General features: G+C 43.7%; 1 pseudogene; it reads left to right on the forward strand.

The window, feature by feature from the left end:
- The first annotated feature begins 4,423 nt into the window (after nt 1-4,423).
- Nucleotides 4,424-4,967, forward strand: LOC113835125 (annotated as a pseudogene).
- Nucleotides 4,968-14,600: the final 9,633 nt, after the last annotated feature.

Here is a 14,600-nt window from a genome sequence, read left to right on the forward strand (position 1 = left end):
TAAACGCTAGGGTAGGTTTTGGTAATGCAGGTGTTCTTTGAGTCGTTTCTAAGTAACCCCTCACTCATATTCCTATAAGTGATGCAAACAAATTCATTGTTTCACCAAATTGGACTTCTGTGCTATCTGTACTTTGGTCAGTTCTCAGTTCCCTATCTGGATGAGTAGACATATGTTGATGTCTCCCAGGAATAGTGTTGTACAGCAGTATAAGAAAGGAAAAGACTTACTTCTGAAGATTAACTAAGTCTAGGTTCGGTAGTCAGTAAGGTAGCTTTGCCACAGAGGGGGCTATTGGGATTGCTAGCTTTCACGGGGTATGGTATGGTGGGCCCTCACGGATGGAAACCCCATCCTCAATCACACAGAGAAAGGCTTGCAAACTGAAATGTTTCTGGGTAGTGAACTCTCTGAGACTCCCCAGTGAAAAGAACTAAGGTAAAGCCTAGCCACAGAAACTGCATGCTCCTCATTTCATTACCAATAAATCTGGTGCAAAAAAAAAGCCTAGGATTCATTCCTTCCAGTTGGATGATGGAAAAAGCACTAGTGGGATGCCTCGGGGTAAAGGCTCTTGCCTCCAAGCCTAATTAATAGCCTGCCCTGAGTACAAGACCTGAGACCCACATGATGGAATCAGAGAACCAAATTCACCAGTTGTCCTCTGACTTCCATATCCATACCATGGTGCAAAAAAGCACACACACACACACACACACACACACACACACACACACACACACACACAAAATTTTACAAAATTAATAGGATAGATAAATGAAAAATGCAGAGAAGTCTGGCAACATGGCTTATTTGGTAAAGTACCTTCCACATAAATATGAAAACCTAAGCTTGATCTCCAACCAGGGGATACACACACACACACACACTTTCCTTTTCATAGAGCAAATCAAAGACTAAGTTTCTTACACAGAGTGCAGGACAATTCAGCTTAGGTTTTTTTAAAAAAAAATGATTTTTCAAAGGCAGCATTTTCCCACAGTTCTTAATTAAGTCACAGGTGTGGACTTGAAATAGTGCCTAGCATAAAATAAGAGCTCAATATGTAAGTGTCCCTACTAATGCTGCTATTGGTTAGCATAAGGAAGGTCACCACTTTCTGAAAACAGCCCTTGATGACACATCAAAACATTCACTTAAACTATTTTTTCTAGACAGGTGTGGCCCATAATCCCAGAACTTAGGAGGTGGAGGCAAGGGGATCATGAGTTCAAAGTTGCCTTGGTTTCACAGTAAGTTTGAGGCCAGCCTGAGCTACTTGAAACTTTGGCTCAATAAAACAAAACAAAACAAAAAGTTGATATCTTAATCTTATAATATGACAAGGATTTTGTGTGTCTGGGCATCTGGTACTCCTGATTTTGAAAAATCAGAAACAAGAATCCACCTTCCCCGAGTCACATGACTAATGGAAGCAGAACTAAAGCCATGTTCTGGGCTCTCATCCACAAATAAAATCCATCCTGACTTTGTAGGATCTTTCTTTTCTGCTCTTTGTTATATATAGGTCATTTTGGATTTTCCTCTTGTATAAGAAAATACAGAATGAGAGGGGCAGATGGTTTTCTAGCACCCCTGGAGGAAGTAATCTAGCTTCTCTCTGGGTTTCCAGCAGTCTTTGTAAATCTCTGTTGTAGCTCTCAGCACATTGTCTTACAGCTGGAGCTGGAATTCAGACTAAAGCCAGTGAGTGTGATAGCCTCCCCTCTGCTAAGTCACCTTGTCACAGCCTAGGGGACTTGCTGGCTGGTGCTCTGGCCTCTCAGAGTGGGACCACAGAGAGTCAGTGTGCCCCAGAAATCAGGGCAGGCATCTGGAGTCATTTGCCAAGGTTCTAGTCCCGGGTCTGGTACTGATGCTGAATGACCTGAGATGATTTCAGGACCTCCCTGGGCTCTCATGTTCTCATCTGTAAAACAGTATCAGCAAGATCTTGCTTAGAGGGGATGATTCTAAGTTCCTGACACTGTAAAAATGCTAAACACATTTGCTTTCTGTCCTGTTTTGCTAAAACTAGCCTGTCTATGGCCACAGAATCAGAACACAAACTGGTGGAAGTCAGAATCTGTGAAGAGAGCATGGCTTGGTGACTGTATGATGGGGTGTGGCTACCTTTGGGGATAACAAAAGTATTTGGGGACTGTGGAGAGAGGTGATGGCTATATAATACTGGGGGTGGGGGACAGTACACTGATTCATTTTAAAGTGACAAATCAGGAGGCCTAATTGGCTTAGTCAGTAAAGGATTTGCTGAGCAAGCAGGAGGATCTGAGTTCACATCCCCAGCATATACATTTTTTTAAAAAATCCAGACTGACCCTAAAATATACATATAAGTAACATTCATAGACTGAGAAGGTTGCATTTATATATTTAGGAGTATATAATGTATATACATATATGTATGTAACAACAAATAATAAAAACAAAAAAGGCCGTGAATTTGAAAGAGAGCAAGGAGGAATAAATGGGGGGTTTGGAGTGAGGAAAGGGAAAGAACTAATGATGTGATTACATTATAATCTCAAAAAATAGTTTTAAAATCTAGGCACAGTGCACATGGATAATCTCTGCACTGAAATGCAGAGACCATCGGATCCCTAGAAATGGCTGGCCAGCCAGCCTGGCCAGCTGGTGAGCTGTGGGTTCAGTGAGGGACCCTGTCTCAAAACCTAAAATGGAGAGAAACAGAGAAGACACTTAACATTGACGTTCACGTGTGCACATGCCAACCCAAATACACACATATATACACATATCCTATACACTCACAATAAAAAGTAAAATCAAATTATAAAATTAATGTTATATGAATTTCACCTCAGTGAAAATATTCATTAAAACTGGACAACTTGTGTTTCCTTCTCTGTTCTCAGTGCTTGGACCAAAACTCCATTTCAGCCTGTCTGGAGGTGATGAAAGTCCTATCCTAAACACAAGTCTTACATGGGACTGAAGCCAGATGGCCGAAAAACTTCAATCACACATGTGAAGCACTCAGCACATAGTAAATACCACTGGTTACTCTGAGCATAAGGCTTAAGAAGGGAGAACCTTGGAAGTAACCATCTCCACCTCCTCATGGAGGACATTTGCCACCAACAGGAAAACCATGTTCTCTATCACAGTGATTATGTATAAAAATTAAGGATGAACCCGGTGTGGTACACACACCTGTAATCCTAGCACTCAGGAAGACAAAGCAGGAGGATCCCTGCAAATTCAAAGCCAGCTTGGTCTACATAGCAAGTTCCTGGCCAGTCCTGTCTCAAGTGGTGTGTGTGTGTGTGTGTGTGTGTGTGTGTGTGTGTGTGTGTGTGTGTGTGTGTGTGTTTTATATATGGATGAACCCTTATTCAGGCTGGGCCTGCTGGGATCTACCTGAGTCCTCAGTAAGTTACAGTTTCTCACCTTTAGCTCTTTTCAAATGACCAGCACATTGGGTAGCAGGTATGTCTCTTCATAAGAGTTCCATCCACCTTCATCCTAGGGCTCCTATGCCAACTTTAAAGCACCTGTCATGAAAAGAGTTTTGATGAAAAACAGAGCAGAGAGGAATTTCTTGCACAGCTTTCTGTGAGCAGCTTTGGGTTTTGTCTGAGTCACCCAGTAGTGTCTGCAACATTTTTCTGATCTGAACTGGGGGCAGCTTTAATTAAAGAGACACATATCTATATGCCACCCTGTAGCATAAGAGAAGAAAGAAAAAACTCACAGGGATATTTGTAAGATCAAAATCATAAAACCAACAAAAATGGACAGAACTGTAATAAATGGAAGACCAGGTGTGCCATCCTCAAATTACGCTGAACTGAGCCCAAATACCTAATGAGTCATTTGTATCAGCTATCCAAACAGATGTCTTCAGGAAGACAGCTAAAAGTGGAAAAGCAAGTACTTCTGCAGCTGTCACTTTCCCCAGGCCTCCTGCTACCATATTGATGCTGATGGCATTAAAAATCCACCAGCAGCGGGGCGATGGTGTCTCACACCTTTAATCCCAGCACTCGGGAGGCAGAGGCAGGAGGATCTCTGTGAGTTCAAGACCAGCCTGGTCTACAAGAGCTAGTTCCAGGACAGCCTCCAAAGCCATAGAGAAACCCTGTCTCCAAAAAAAAAAAAAAAAAAAAAAAAAAAAATCCACCAGCAGCAGAATACAGCAAGGTCTGGTACCAGGATATGTACTAATTTGACTACTGCATATCAGGATACAGGCTAACGAGTCAGCATGTTACTAGCTCCCTTCATGCTTAAAATAACTATGTTAAGCAGAACTTAATAGTTTCCTAAAATATACAATCTGTAAGTTTTCCAGTGCTGTACCAAAATGCTTGAGTGTAAACAGCTGTTAAGAAGGAAGGATTTGAATCGTACTCGCAGGCGGCCTGGCGGCGGTGGCACCATGGGGACTCCGACTCTGTCCCCGACCTGGCAGCTGTATCTCATGGAGCACCGCATCTCCACCTTCAAGAACTGGCCCTTCCTGGAGGGCTGCTCCTGCACCCCCCCCCCCCGAGCGGTTGGCAGAAGCCGGCTTCATCCACTGCCCTCGCGAGAACGAGCCTGACTTGGTCCAGTGTTTTTTCTGCTTTAAGGAGCTGGAAGGCTGGGAGCCTGATGACAACCCCATGCAGGAACATAAAAAGCATTCACCTAAGTGTGCCTTCCTGACTGTCAAGAAGCAGTTTGAAGAACTGACCCTCAATGAATTCTTGAAACTGGACAAACAAAGAGCCAAGAACAAAATTGCAAAGGAGACCAACAGCAAGCAGAAAGAATTTGAAGAAACTGCAAAGACCGTTCACTACTCCATTGAGCAGCTGGTTGCCTCGAAGTGAGCCTTTGCTGGGGGTGACCTGGACCTGAGTGACATGCCACATTTAAGCCACGTGTCCCAGCTTTCCCAGCCTGGGCCGCTTAGCAGTGTCTTAAAGAAAGAAATAATGGTATTTTGAAACTGGATGTCAAATATTATTTTTGTCTTCGCTTGGAAGTGGCTCAGACTGTGTGCCTCCCTCTCTCGATTTTGTGGCTTTGCTCTGTTGTGACCTGGACTGAGGCATTGAGGAAACGAGTGGGCGAGAAGGGCAGTGTCCAGTGACAGCACCTGTGGGGGGAAGGGAGCCTTGCAAGGTGTTTCTGGTCTTCATGTTTCCCTACCGGGAGCTGTTGCCTCCCGTGCACTGTAGGTGTGGTTATGTATTATGCTGGTGATTCATTTGTCCTCTGGCGTGAGTCTTCTACCACAGGGTGATGGAATAAAATCACTTAAAAAATGGAAAAAAAAAAAAAGAAGAAGAAGAAGAAGGAAGGAAGGATTTATTTGGACTCATGGTTTTAAAAGTGTCCATCCACAGTTGGCTCTGTTGTTTCAGGGTTGTGGTGAGGGTTACATTGTGGTAAGAGTGGAGAGAAGGGGTCTGTTCACCTTGTGGCAGCCAGCTGGTAATGAGAGAGAAGAGAAGCCAAATGTCTCCTTCAAGAACACATCCCCCATGACTTATCTCATTTCCAATAGATAAAATTCCCAAATGGCACCATCACCTCCCAATAGCACTGCAGGCTAGAGACCAATGACTTTAGTACACGACCTTTGGAGATGCGTTAAATCCCAACTAGAGCACAGGAAAACAAGCTCAGAGGACTGGTGTTTCAAGCATACATGAGGCCCAGGGTTAGAGACTCTAGCACTAAAAGGGGCGGGGGAGAAAATGACGAGAAAAAAAGACAGAATCAAGGGGGTGGGAGAAAATGACGAGAAAAAAAGACAGAAACAAGGACTACACCAATGGATGTGCTAACACAGAAAGCAGAAATGCCCCAACCTTAGACAAAGAGCTACAGGCATCTATTTCCCCAGGGAAGAGCACACCAATTGCTTATCGAATACCTACTGGTCAGCCCTGAAAAGAAACACAAGTAACATATGGATTGAGCGGGTTGTAGTTATAAATGTAGGAGAGAGAGAGAAAGAAAGAAAGAGAGAGAGAGAGAGAGAGAGAGAGAGAGAGAGAGAGTAAAACTTTAAACGATATTGACTTAGCAGAAGTATCATGGAAACAACTGATCAAACTTTAATGTAGTCGGTATCACTGCCATTAGGGAACTCACAGTCCAGGAGGACCAGCCATGGTACAGAGGACAGTGCCATAGCTAGTATGCACTGCTGAGCTGAATCAACAGACCATGTACCTCAAGTCTTCCCTGGGATTCCTAGAGCATTGTCCTGTATTATCTAAGAAATGGTGACAAGGGAGGACAAGGTACCTTTTCTGCCTAAATAATTTCCATTTTCCTATGGTTGATCCCAGGCTACAGAACCTTCTGTGTGTAATGAAATTAACTTGTATAGTTGTGTAATGTGGGTTAGGAGCTGATATGTGTAGAGTTCTAGCACCAGAGGGAATTGGAACCAGTAAGCCATTCACATTATTTGAACAGTTACCACTTGGTGAACAAGTAAGCTCAAGAGGCCATTAGAGTTTCCTACCTCAGTCTATTTCTGCTTCCTAGCCTTCTAGTGTAAAGTGCTTCTCTCAACACTGAAATGACTGAAGTAACCTTGTTGTAATAAAAATTGACATAATTATAGGTGTGCTGTGACTAGTACATAACAGACTTGGCCAATATTTGTTTTGTGAAGACACAGGTACCTAAGTAGAGGTATTAAGAACACTTATTTTTTATCTTTAAAATAGATTCTGCTCAGATTTAGCAGCTCAATTTAGCTTAGATTAATTTGTAATCGCAGCACTTGGGAGGTGAAGCAAGGGCATTGCAGTGAGTTAGTGGCCAGACTGTATTATACATAGTTTCAGGTCATCCTGAACACACCCCTATTTCAATGTAAAGTAGATAAATAAAATATACTCATGTCACAGTGATCTGCCACTTGATTTGAATGCTGCGTTTTGGAGGTACATATCTAGAAGTAGAAATGTTCCCTTCTTAATTAAGAAATATTTGTTTTATTAAAGAAGAAGGGGAGAGTAGGAGGGAGAAAGCAGGGGGGAAGGAAAGAGAAGAAGGGAAGGGGAGGGGAGGTGCTCAAAGCCAGTAGGGGGCAGGTCACAAATAACTTGTACCATACAGCCCAACGGCCACAATCATTAAACCAATTATTGACAGCTGCTATTTTGAAGTTCTTCGATTTGATCAAAGAACCTAGCATTTTTACTTTTCTCTGGATCTTGAATACTATTTTTGCCCATCCTACAAACAGCCACAGTGACAATTCTACAGACCATATCCTCCTTCTTCACCCCAAGGCAGCATAATAGAGCCTGAGAGGAGACTGCAGGTGCATCAAGATACCTGGCAAGGTGCGCAGCAGGAACAGAGTGACAAACACTGTAGCATGCTTTTGAACCAAGTGGTGGCCTGTAAACCCAAATTGGCTCATTGACTGAGGTTTTGACCCAATAGTTAAAACAAGTTTGTAACATTTAAAGTATTTTAAGAGATTCTCAAAAATAACATTTTATGGCACATAAACCTTACAAGAAATTCAAATATGTCTTTCCACAAATAAGCTTTTTTTGGAACACAGCCAAGACCCTCATTTAGATGTTATATCTGCACTGCTTCCCACATCAGTGGCAGAACTGAGTGGCTGCTATTGAAATGAGTACTAAATGCCTAAAGCCTTCCCACCCTTAGAGAAAAGGCTTGCCAAAGTCCTGGATGTTTAATGAGCAAATGAATGTGAGCATAAGTGAAAGAAAGAACTGACAACTTTAGAATGTAACTGTCAGAACTATCTTTATGCTTTGTCAGACTAGCTTGATAAGAAGATCTAAAATTAGCAAAATTACTCAAAATGTTCTCTCCTGTTTTCACCTCAGGGTTATCCAAATGCCCAAGGATGCATAACACACAAACTCCAGATAGCCTTCATTTTCCAATCTATGGTAACTGGTGGCAACATGAAGCTAAGTCTTCCCTCCCTCTGCCTTTCCTTTCACAATGTGTCTCCACAGCTCTTTGAGCTACCAAGAAGAGCAGCTGAGTCTGAGCTAGGCTTTGGCTTGCGTCAGTCAAGGGAAGTGACATAAGAGGGGGTCCTGAGGAGATGGCTTAAGGTATGAGTGCTTGCTCTGCACTTTGAATCTTCAGTACCCACACAAAAAGTTGGGCTATAACCCCAGAATCAGGACATGGGAAAGGGCATATCCAAAGTGACAGAGACAGAAATGACAGAAAGACTGGAGCTCCAGTTTTGTTCTGTTTTGTTTTGTTTTTTTAAGCCTAGGCTTTGAGAAACATATAGAGCCCCACGTTCTCTAGTGACCATGCTGAAAAGTGCTCCTGATAGTAACTGCCCAGGCTAGATCACCAGAGGATGACAAGCTACATGAAAAAGAACCAAGGCCAGCCCATTGAAATACTTGATAGTGATCAGGCCTAAGATCCAGAAAGCCACCTGACTGCCCTGTAGCTGATCAGAAACATGGAAGTGAACCCTACCAACCCAGTTCAGATCAGCAGCACATCCCAATCAATCCACTGAACTATTAGCAAAATTGAGTGTGACTGTAGACTACCACCGAGGGTGGCTGTGGTAAGAGGTAGCTGATTGCAGCATCCCTTTACATTCTTTCACCTTTGTCACCTGCAGAAGCATGGCTGCAATGGACACCAAACTGTCATAGTAGCACCAATAACAGCTGCCTCTGAAATGTGTGATTGACAAGATATGTGCTTGCATCTTCTCATTCAGGCCTCACAAAAGTCTGGGGGCGGGGGGGGGGGGGGGTTGGTGATGTGGTTACAGTTGCTAAGATGTAACACCTCTGCCTCCTAGAACTCTGCCTCGGTGTGGACTGAACCTGCACTCACTTCTGATGGAGAAAATACTAAAAAGATGATGGGACATCATGACTGAGACTGGCATTCCCCTTAGTTTTCCTCTCTGGCTCTGACCTGCACAAGGGATGGAAGCAGCTGTCATGCTGTGTGGTACCTTAGGAAGAGGTGCGATGGGAAGGAAGAGAGAATGGCGTACAGTCAACAGCTAGGGGGCGCTCTCAGCCCCATGACCCAGGAGCAACTAAATCCTTCCAGCAACCATGTGAGGGAATCAGAAAGTGGCTCTTCTCTTGCTTTGGTCTTGAGATGACTCTCGTTTCCACTGGCATTTTCACTACAACCTGACAAGAGTCCCAAGCTAGAGGACTCACAAGGTTTGTTGCTTGAAATTTAAGCTTCAGAGAAATTTGTCATGTCGATGAGACTGCTCCATCTCAGAGAGGTGTGTAAGTCTACAGTAACAGTTCGCCCTGTCTACACCCAACACTGGATATCTGCTACACACCAAGGCTTAGGTCTGGTCATCACCTCCCCACACCAGTCTCTGCACATACATCTGCTCTTCTTGTCCACAGCTTGTAACCTCCTTACAATTTCTGCTTTTGGACTTTCCCTCCCCCTTCTTTTCTCCTCCCTTCTTCCCCCTCCTTTCCTCCTTTCTTTCCATCCTCTTTTCCTCCCTACCCTCTTTCCTCCCTCTCTCCCTTCCTTTCTCCCTCCCTCCCTTCCTCCCTTCATCCATCCCCCTTCTATTTCATCCCTCTTCCTTCCCTCCGTTGCTTCCTTCTTTAATCTCTCCCTCCTGTTCTTCCTTCTTTCCTTTGCACCTCTCTCCCTTCCTCTCTTCCTTCCTCCCTTCATACATCCCCCCTCCATTTCCTCCTTCCTTCTCTCCCTTTCTTCCTTCTTCTCTCTCTCTCTCTCTCTCTATCTATCTTATCTCTCTTACTCCCCTCCCTCCCTTCCCTGCCCTTCTCCCCAGTCTTTGGTAGGGTTCTGTCCTTCTTTTCTCCAGGTCCTAAAGTTAAAATATCGTTCATCAAGATCCTCGAAAGAAATCACCCTACAATGACAACCCACTGTCACAGATACGGCACCCTAGAGATTAACTAGCCAAACACCCCTCCCCACAGTTTCCATGGGGACCAGGTCTTGCTACATAAGGTTCTGACACATCACAGCTATGTGCTTGCCTCTTGCCATCCATCCCTAATGGCTATGAGTACCAAAAAGCCAAAAACTGACTTTTCTGATCCTCTCTAATCGAGACCTAAAATAGTTTTCAGCCCAAAGTCAGAATACACACAAAGATAATTTCCTGAATAGACAAATATTAAATATAGAAGACAAAAAGTATTAAAGGACAGAAAAGGTATAGTTTTATGTAGTAGGTATCTTGATCCACACTGTATTATTTGGGACCACATCATTTCATGTAGTTTCCCATCCTGTGGGGGAAGAAAACAGGACAAAGATGATTTCCCCCAAAGAGATCCAGCCAGTCAGTGACAGCCACACACTGCAACCTAGGTGTCCCTCCCAACATGTTCTACTGAAGGCCTGAAGGTTACTTGCATAATGCTTCAAAAACTCCTGGACTCTACTCATCCTGTGACTGACTTGTTAGCCAGAAACCCCACAAGAGCCCCCACACTCTCGTTACATACACATAGTTACAAACACAGATCTCTGCTGACAAGGGAATAAGGCAGTCTTGTGGGCCTGTAGGCAAGGATTTAACACTGTAGCCACATACCTTGCAGTTGCTCCCTATATAACCAGGACTGGGTACCTAATGTTTTTAACCTCAATTTCCTCATATTGAAAATGAGGATGGTGTTCATGCTTAATCTCATAAGATGGCAGTGCCATTCAAGTGGCCCAGTCTCTGTGAAATTCCCAGAAGGGTAAGGAATATAGAATGTGCTCAGTTGGCAAACCACACAATTCATCATCGCTCATCTATGAACACCAATCTCATAGACTGATGAGTCCACTTTTGAACAATAAACAAACTGCTTCAGAAAATGTCAGCCTCCTGTCCAGATAATGTAGTGAAACTAGAGGAGCTAAGGTCCATGCAACCCCTATCCTCTACCTTGCCTTCTGTCCACCTCACACCAAATGATAGGCTCTTCTACCGCTCCTCCCAGGTTCATTGTGGCATCTTTCTGATCAACAGTGTTCTCGAGCTTCCAGGCCTTACTGAGACATTGTAAAGGTTACAGCCAGGTATTTCATTAACTTTTATTTCACAATTAATTAATATGGTACATTTTATGGGATTCTGTGTGATGTTATAGTGCGTGCAGAGTGTGCACTGGGCTGTTGATGGGCAGCTGCCCTTATTCTTCAAAAGAACCTTATTTAAAGAGAAGAGGAAGCCAGATTTATTCCCAGATGAATTGGGGAGGGGGAAGTGAGCAGGAGAGGAAAGCATCTGAGCTTCACAGCAGAGGCCCCGTCCATCTCCATGAAGCCTGGTGAACTCATTTCCCCTGCAAAAGACTTATTAGCTATGGAGTAAAATGGGAAGCCCACAATAACAAGTGTTTGATTACAAAACTCTTTTACCTTATTGCTCTTGTGTGGCCCTGGTGAAAATGAGCAGTGGAAGTTTCTATTAGAAATGTTAATTACTTTCCTGGATAATTAGCCTCACTGGGTACCGCCAGCACCTGACCTGGCTTCCTAACAGCAGAGTTGGGAAGAAAAAAAGAAACAACTGTGGGGGGGAGGGATTAAGAAGGTGAGGGAAAGAGTACTCATAATGCTGAGAAGAGTAAAATGATCCAAATTTGTTCAGTGGAAAACTGTGAATCCAGAGGCCCCGAGAGAGGCTGGGAAAAGAGGAGGCTACTGGAAAGGGGTTTCAATGTGGAGACTCAGATGGCAATGGAGACCATGACAGACTTCCCTAGTAGTGAGGGTCTTTGGAAAGAGTCCCAGTCAAGGTCATATAACAAGGAGGAGGGAGCCTGCTTCTTTGTAGGTCCATGTTGCTCCCTCTTATCTGAAGTCAGAGGGGATGCCCTGTAGCACAACTGCTTCAGCACATTACAGGAGTGACAAAGTCTGTCTCCAGGGAGTTCACGTCTGCAGATAGAGCAGTCCTGAAAGCTTATCTAAGGGTACAGCTTTTCCTTGAGTCTCCCCAGAAATCTGAATGCAGCCAGAACCTAAAGTGTAACCTTATTTGGTAAATTAAGGGTTTTGAGACTGGAGGGGTAGCTTAGTTGAGAAAGTGCTTGTCCTGCAAGCTTGGGAACCTGACTTCAGTCCCATGTAGAAATGCCAGACATAGCATAATGCTTGTAAACCCAGCACTGGGAAGATGGACACAGACGAATATCTGGCACTCTCTGGCCAGCAAGCCTAACATAGTTGGTAAAGACCAGGCCAAGGAAAGACACTATCACAAAGAAGCTGAGGATGACCCCTGACTGAGGGTGACACCTGAGGTTATCTCCTGGCCTCTGTGTGAAAGTGTACATGTGGGTATGCACAGCCACATACATGTGCATCTGTAAACACACAAACAGGCACATACACAAAGGAGGAAATGCAGTTCTATGTTGATGTGACTAGACAGTGTCTAGGCAGTTTGACTCACTATGGTTTAACCTTGCCACGGTGCAAAAGTAATACACACTCAGTAGAAGCTGGTTGCTCAGTTTGCTTCTACGTTGCTGCAATAAAACATCTGCTAAAAGCAAGTTGAGGGAGGAGAGGATTTATTTGGTCTTAAACTTCTAGATTACAATTCATTATTGAGCAATGTCAGGGCAGGGACTCAAAGCAGGAACCTGGAGGCAGGAACTGAAACAGGGACAGTAGAGGAACACTAGCTTGCTCTCTGGCTCACATTCATTTTTCATTCAGTACAGGCCTATCTACCCAGGGATGGTTAAACTCACACTAGACTAGGCCCTCTGGCACCAATTAGTAATCAAGAAAATGTTTTACAAACATGGCCATATACCAACCAAATCAATTCCCCAACTGAAACTCCCTCGAATAACTCTGGGCTGCACTGAGTTGACAGCTAAAGGTAAGTAGGAGACCATCTTCAATTTTCCAATTTGATCTTTATCAGGGTAGTGATCAGCTGCAGGATTCTCACTCTTTTTAAAACTTTTTAAATATTTTAATCTGATTTCCCCCTCCCCTAGCCCTGCCAGATTCTTCCTGCCCCAACCCTAAAATGTCCCTACTTTTTTCTTTATTGTTTTATTTTTATACTTGTAATTAGACCAATTTTAAATTAGAGACAAGCTTCTTTTACATGTCAATCCCAGTTCACTCTCCCTCCCCTCCTCACCTGAACCCCACCCCTATCCCACCCCCTTTCTGCTCCCCAGAGAGAATGAGGCCTTCCATGGGGGATTTTCAAAGTCTGTCACATCCTTTGGAGCAGGGCCTAGACCCTCCTCCGTGTGTCTAGGCTAAGAGAGTATCCCTATATGTGGAATGGGCTCCCAAAGTCCATTTGTATACTAGGGATAAATAGTGATCTACTATCAGAAGTCCCATAGATTGCCAAGACTTCAAAACTAACATCCTCATTCAGGAGGTCTGGAACAGTCCTATGCTGGTTTCCCAGCTATCTGTCTGGGGTCCATGAGCAACCCCTTGTTCAAGTCAGCTGTTTTTGTGGATTTCTACAGCCTGGTCTTGACCCCTTTGCTCATCACTCCTCCCTCTCTGCAACTAGATTCCAGAGTTCAGCTCAGTGTTTAGCTGTGGGTGTCTGCATCAGCTGCTTCCATCAGCTACTGGATGAAGGCTCTAGGATGGTATATAAGGTAGTCATCAATCTCATTATCAGAGAAGGGCATTTAAGGTAGCCTTTCAACTACTGCTTAGATTGTTAGTTGGGGGTCAAACTTGTAGATCTCTGAACATTTTCCTAGTGCCAGAATTCTCTTTAAACCTATAATGGTTCCCTCTATTATTGTATCTCTTTTCTTGCTCTCCTCTATTCTTCCCCTGACTAAATCTTCCTGTTCTTCATGTCCTTCTCTCCCCTCCTTTTCTCCCCTTCTGTTTCTTCTTGCTCCCTCTTCCCTCCCCCCATGTTCCCAATTAGCTCAGGAGATCTTGTCCCTTTCCCCTTCTCCAGAGGACCATGTATGTCTCTCTTAGGATACTCCTTGTTTCCTAGCTTCTCTGGCAGTGCGGATAGTAGGCTGGTAATCCTTTACTCCATGTCTAAAATCCGAATATGAGTGAGTACATACCATGTTTGTCTTTTTGTGACTAGGTTACCTCACTCAGGATGGTTTCTGCTAGTTCCATTCATTTTCCTGTGTTTTTCAAGATTCCATTGTTTGGTTTTTTTTTTTCCACTCTATTGTGTAAATGTACCACATTTTCTTCATTCATTCTTCAATTGAGGGGCAACTAGGTTGCTTCCAGGTTCTGGCTATTACAAATAATGCTGCTATGAACATGTTTGGACAGATGCATTTATTGTAATAATGTGCATCGTTTGGGTATACGTCTAACAGTAGAATTGTTGGATCTTGGGGTGGACTGATTCCCATTTTCCTGACGAGTCACCATACTGATTTCCAAAGTGGCTCCACAAGTTGGCACTCCCACCAGAAATGCAGGTGTGTTCCCATTTCCCCAGATCCTCTCCAGCATAAACTGTCATTGGTGTTTTTTTTTTTTATTTTAGCCAGTCTGACATGTGTAAGATGGTATCTCAGAGTTGTTTTGATTTGCATTTCCCTGAAGGCTAAGGATGTTGAACACTCTTAAGTGTC

This window comes from Cricetulus griseus, chromosome 3 (assembly GCF_003668045.3).
Source record: "Cricetulus griseus strain 17A/GY chromosome 3, alternate assembly CriGri-PICRH-1.0, whole genome shotgun sequence".
Classification (NCBI taxonomy): domain Eukaryota; kingdom Metazoa; phylum Chordata; class Mammalia; order Rodentia; family Cricetidae; genus Cricetulus; species Cricetulus griseus.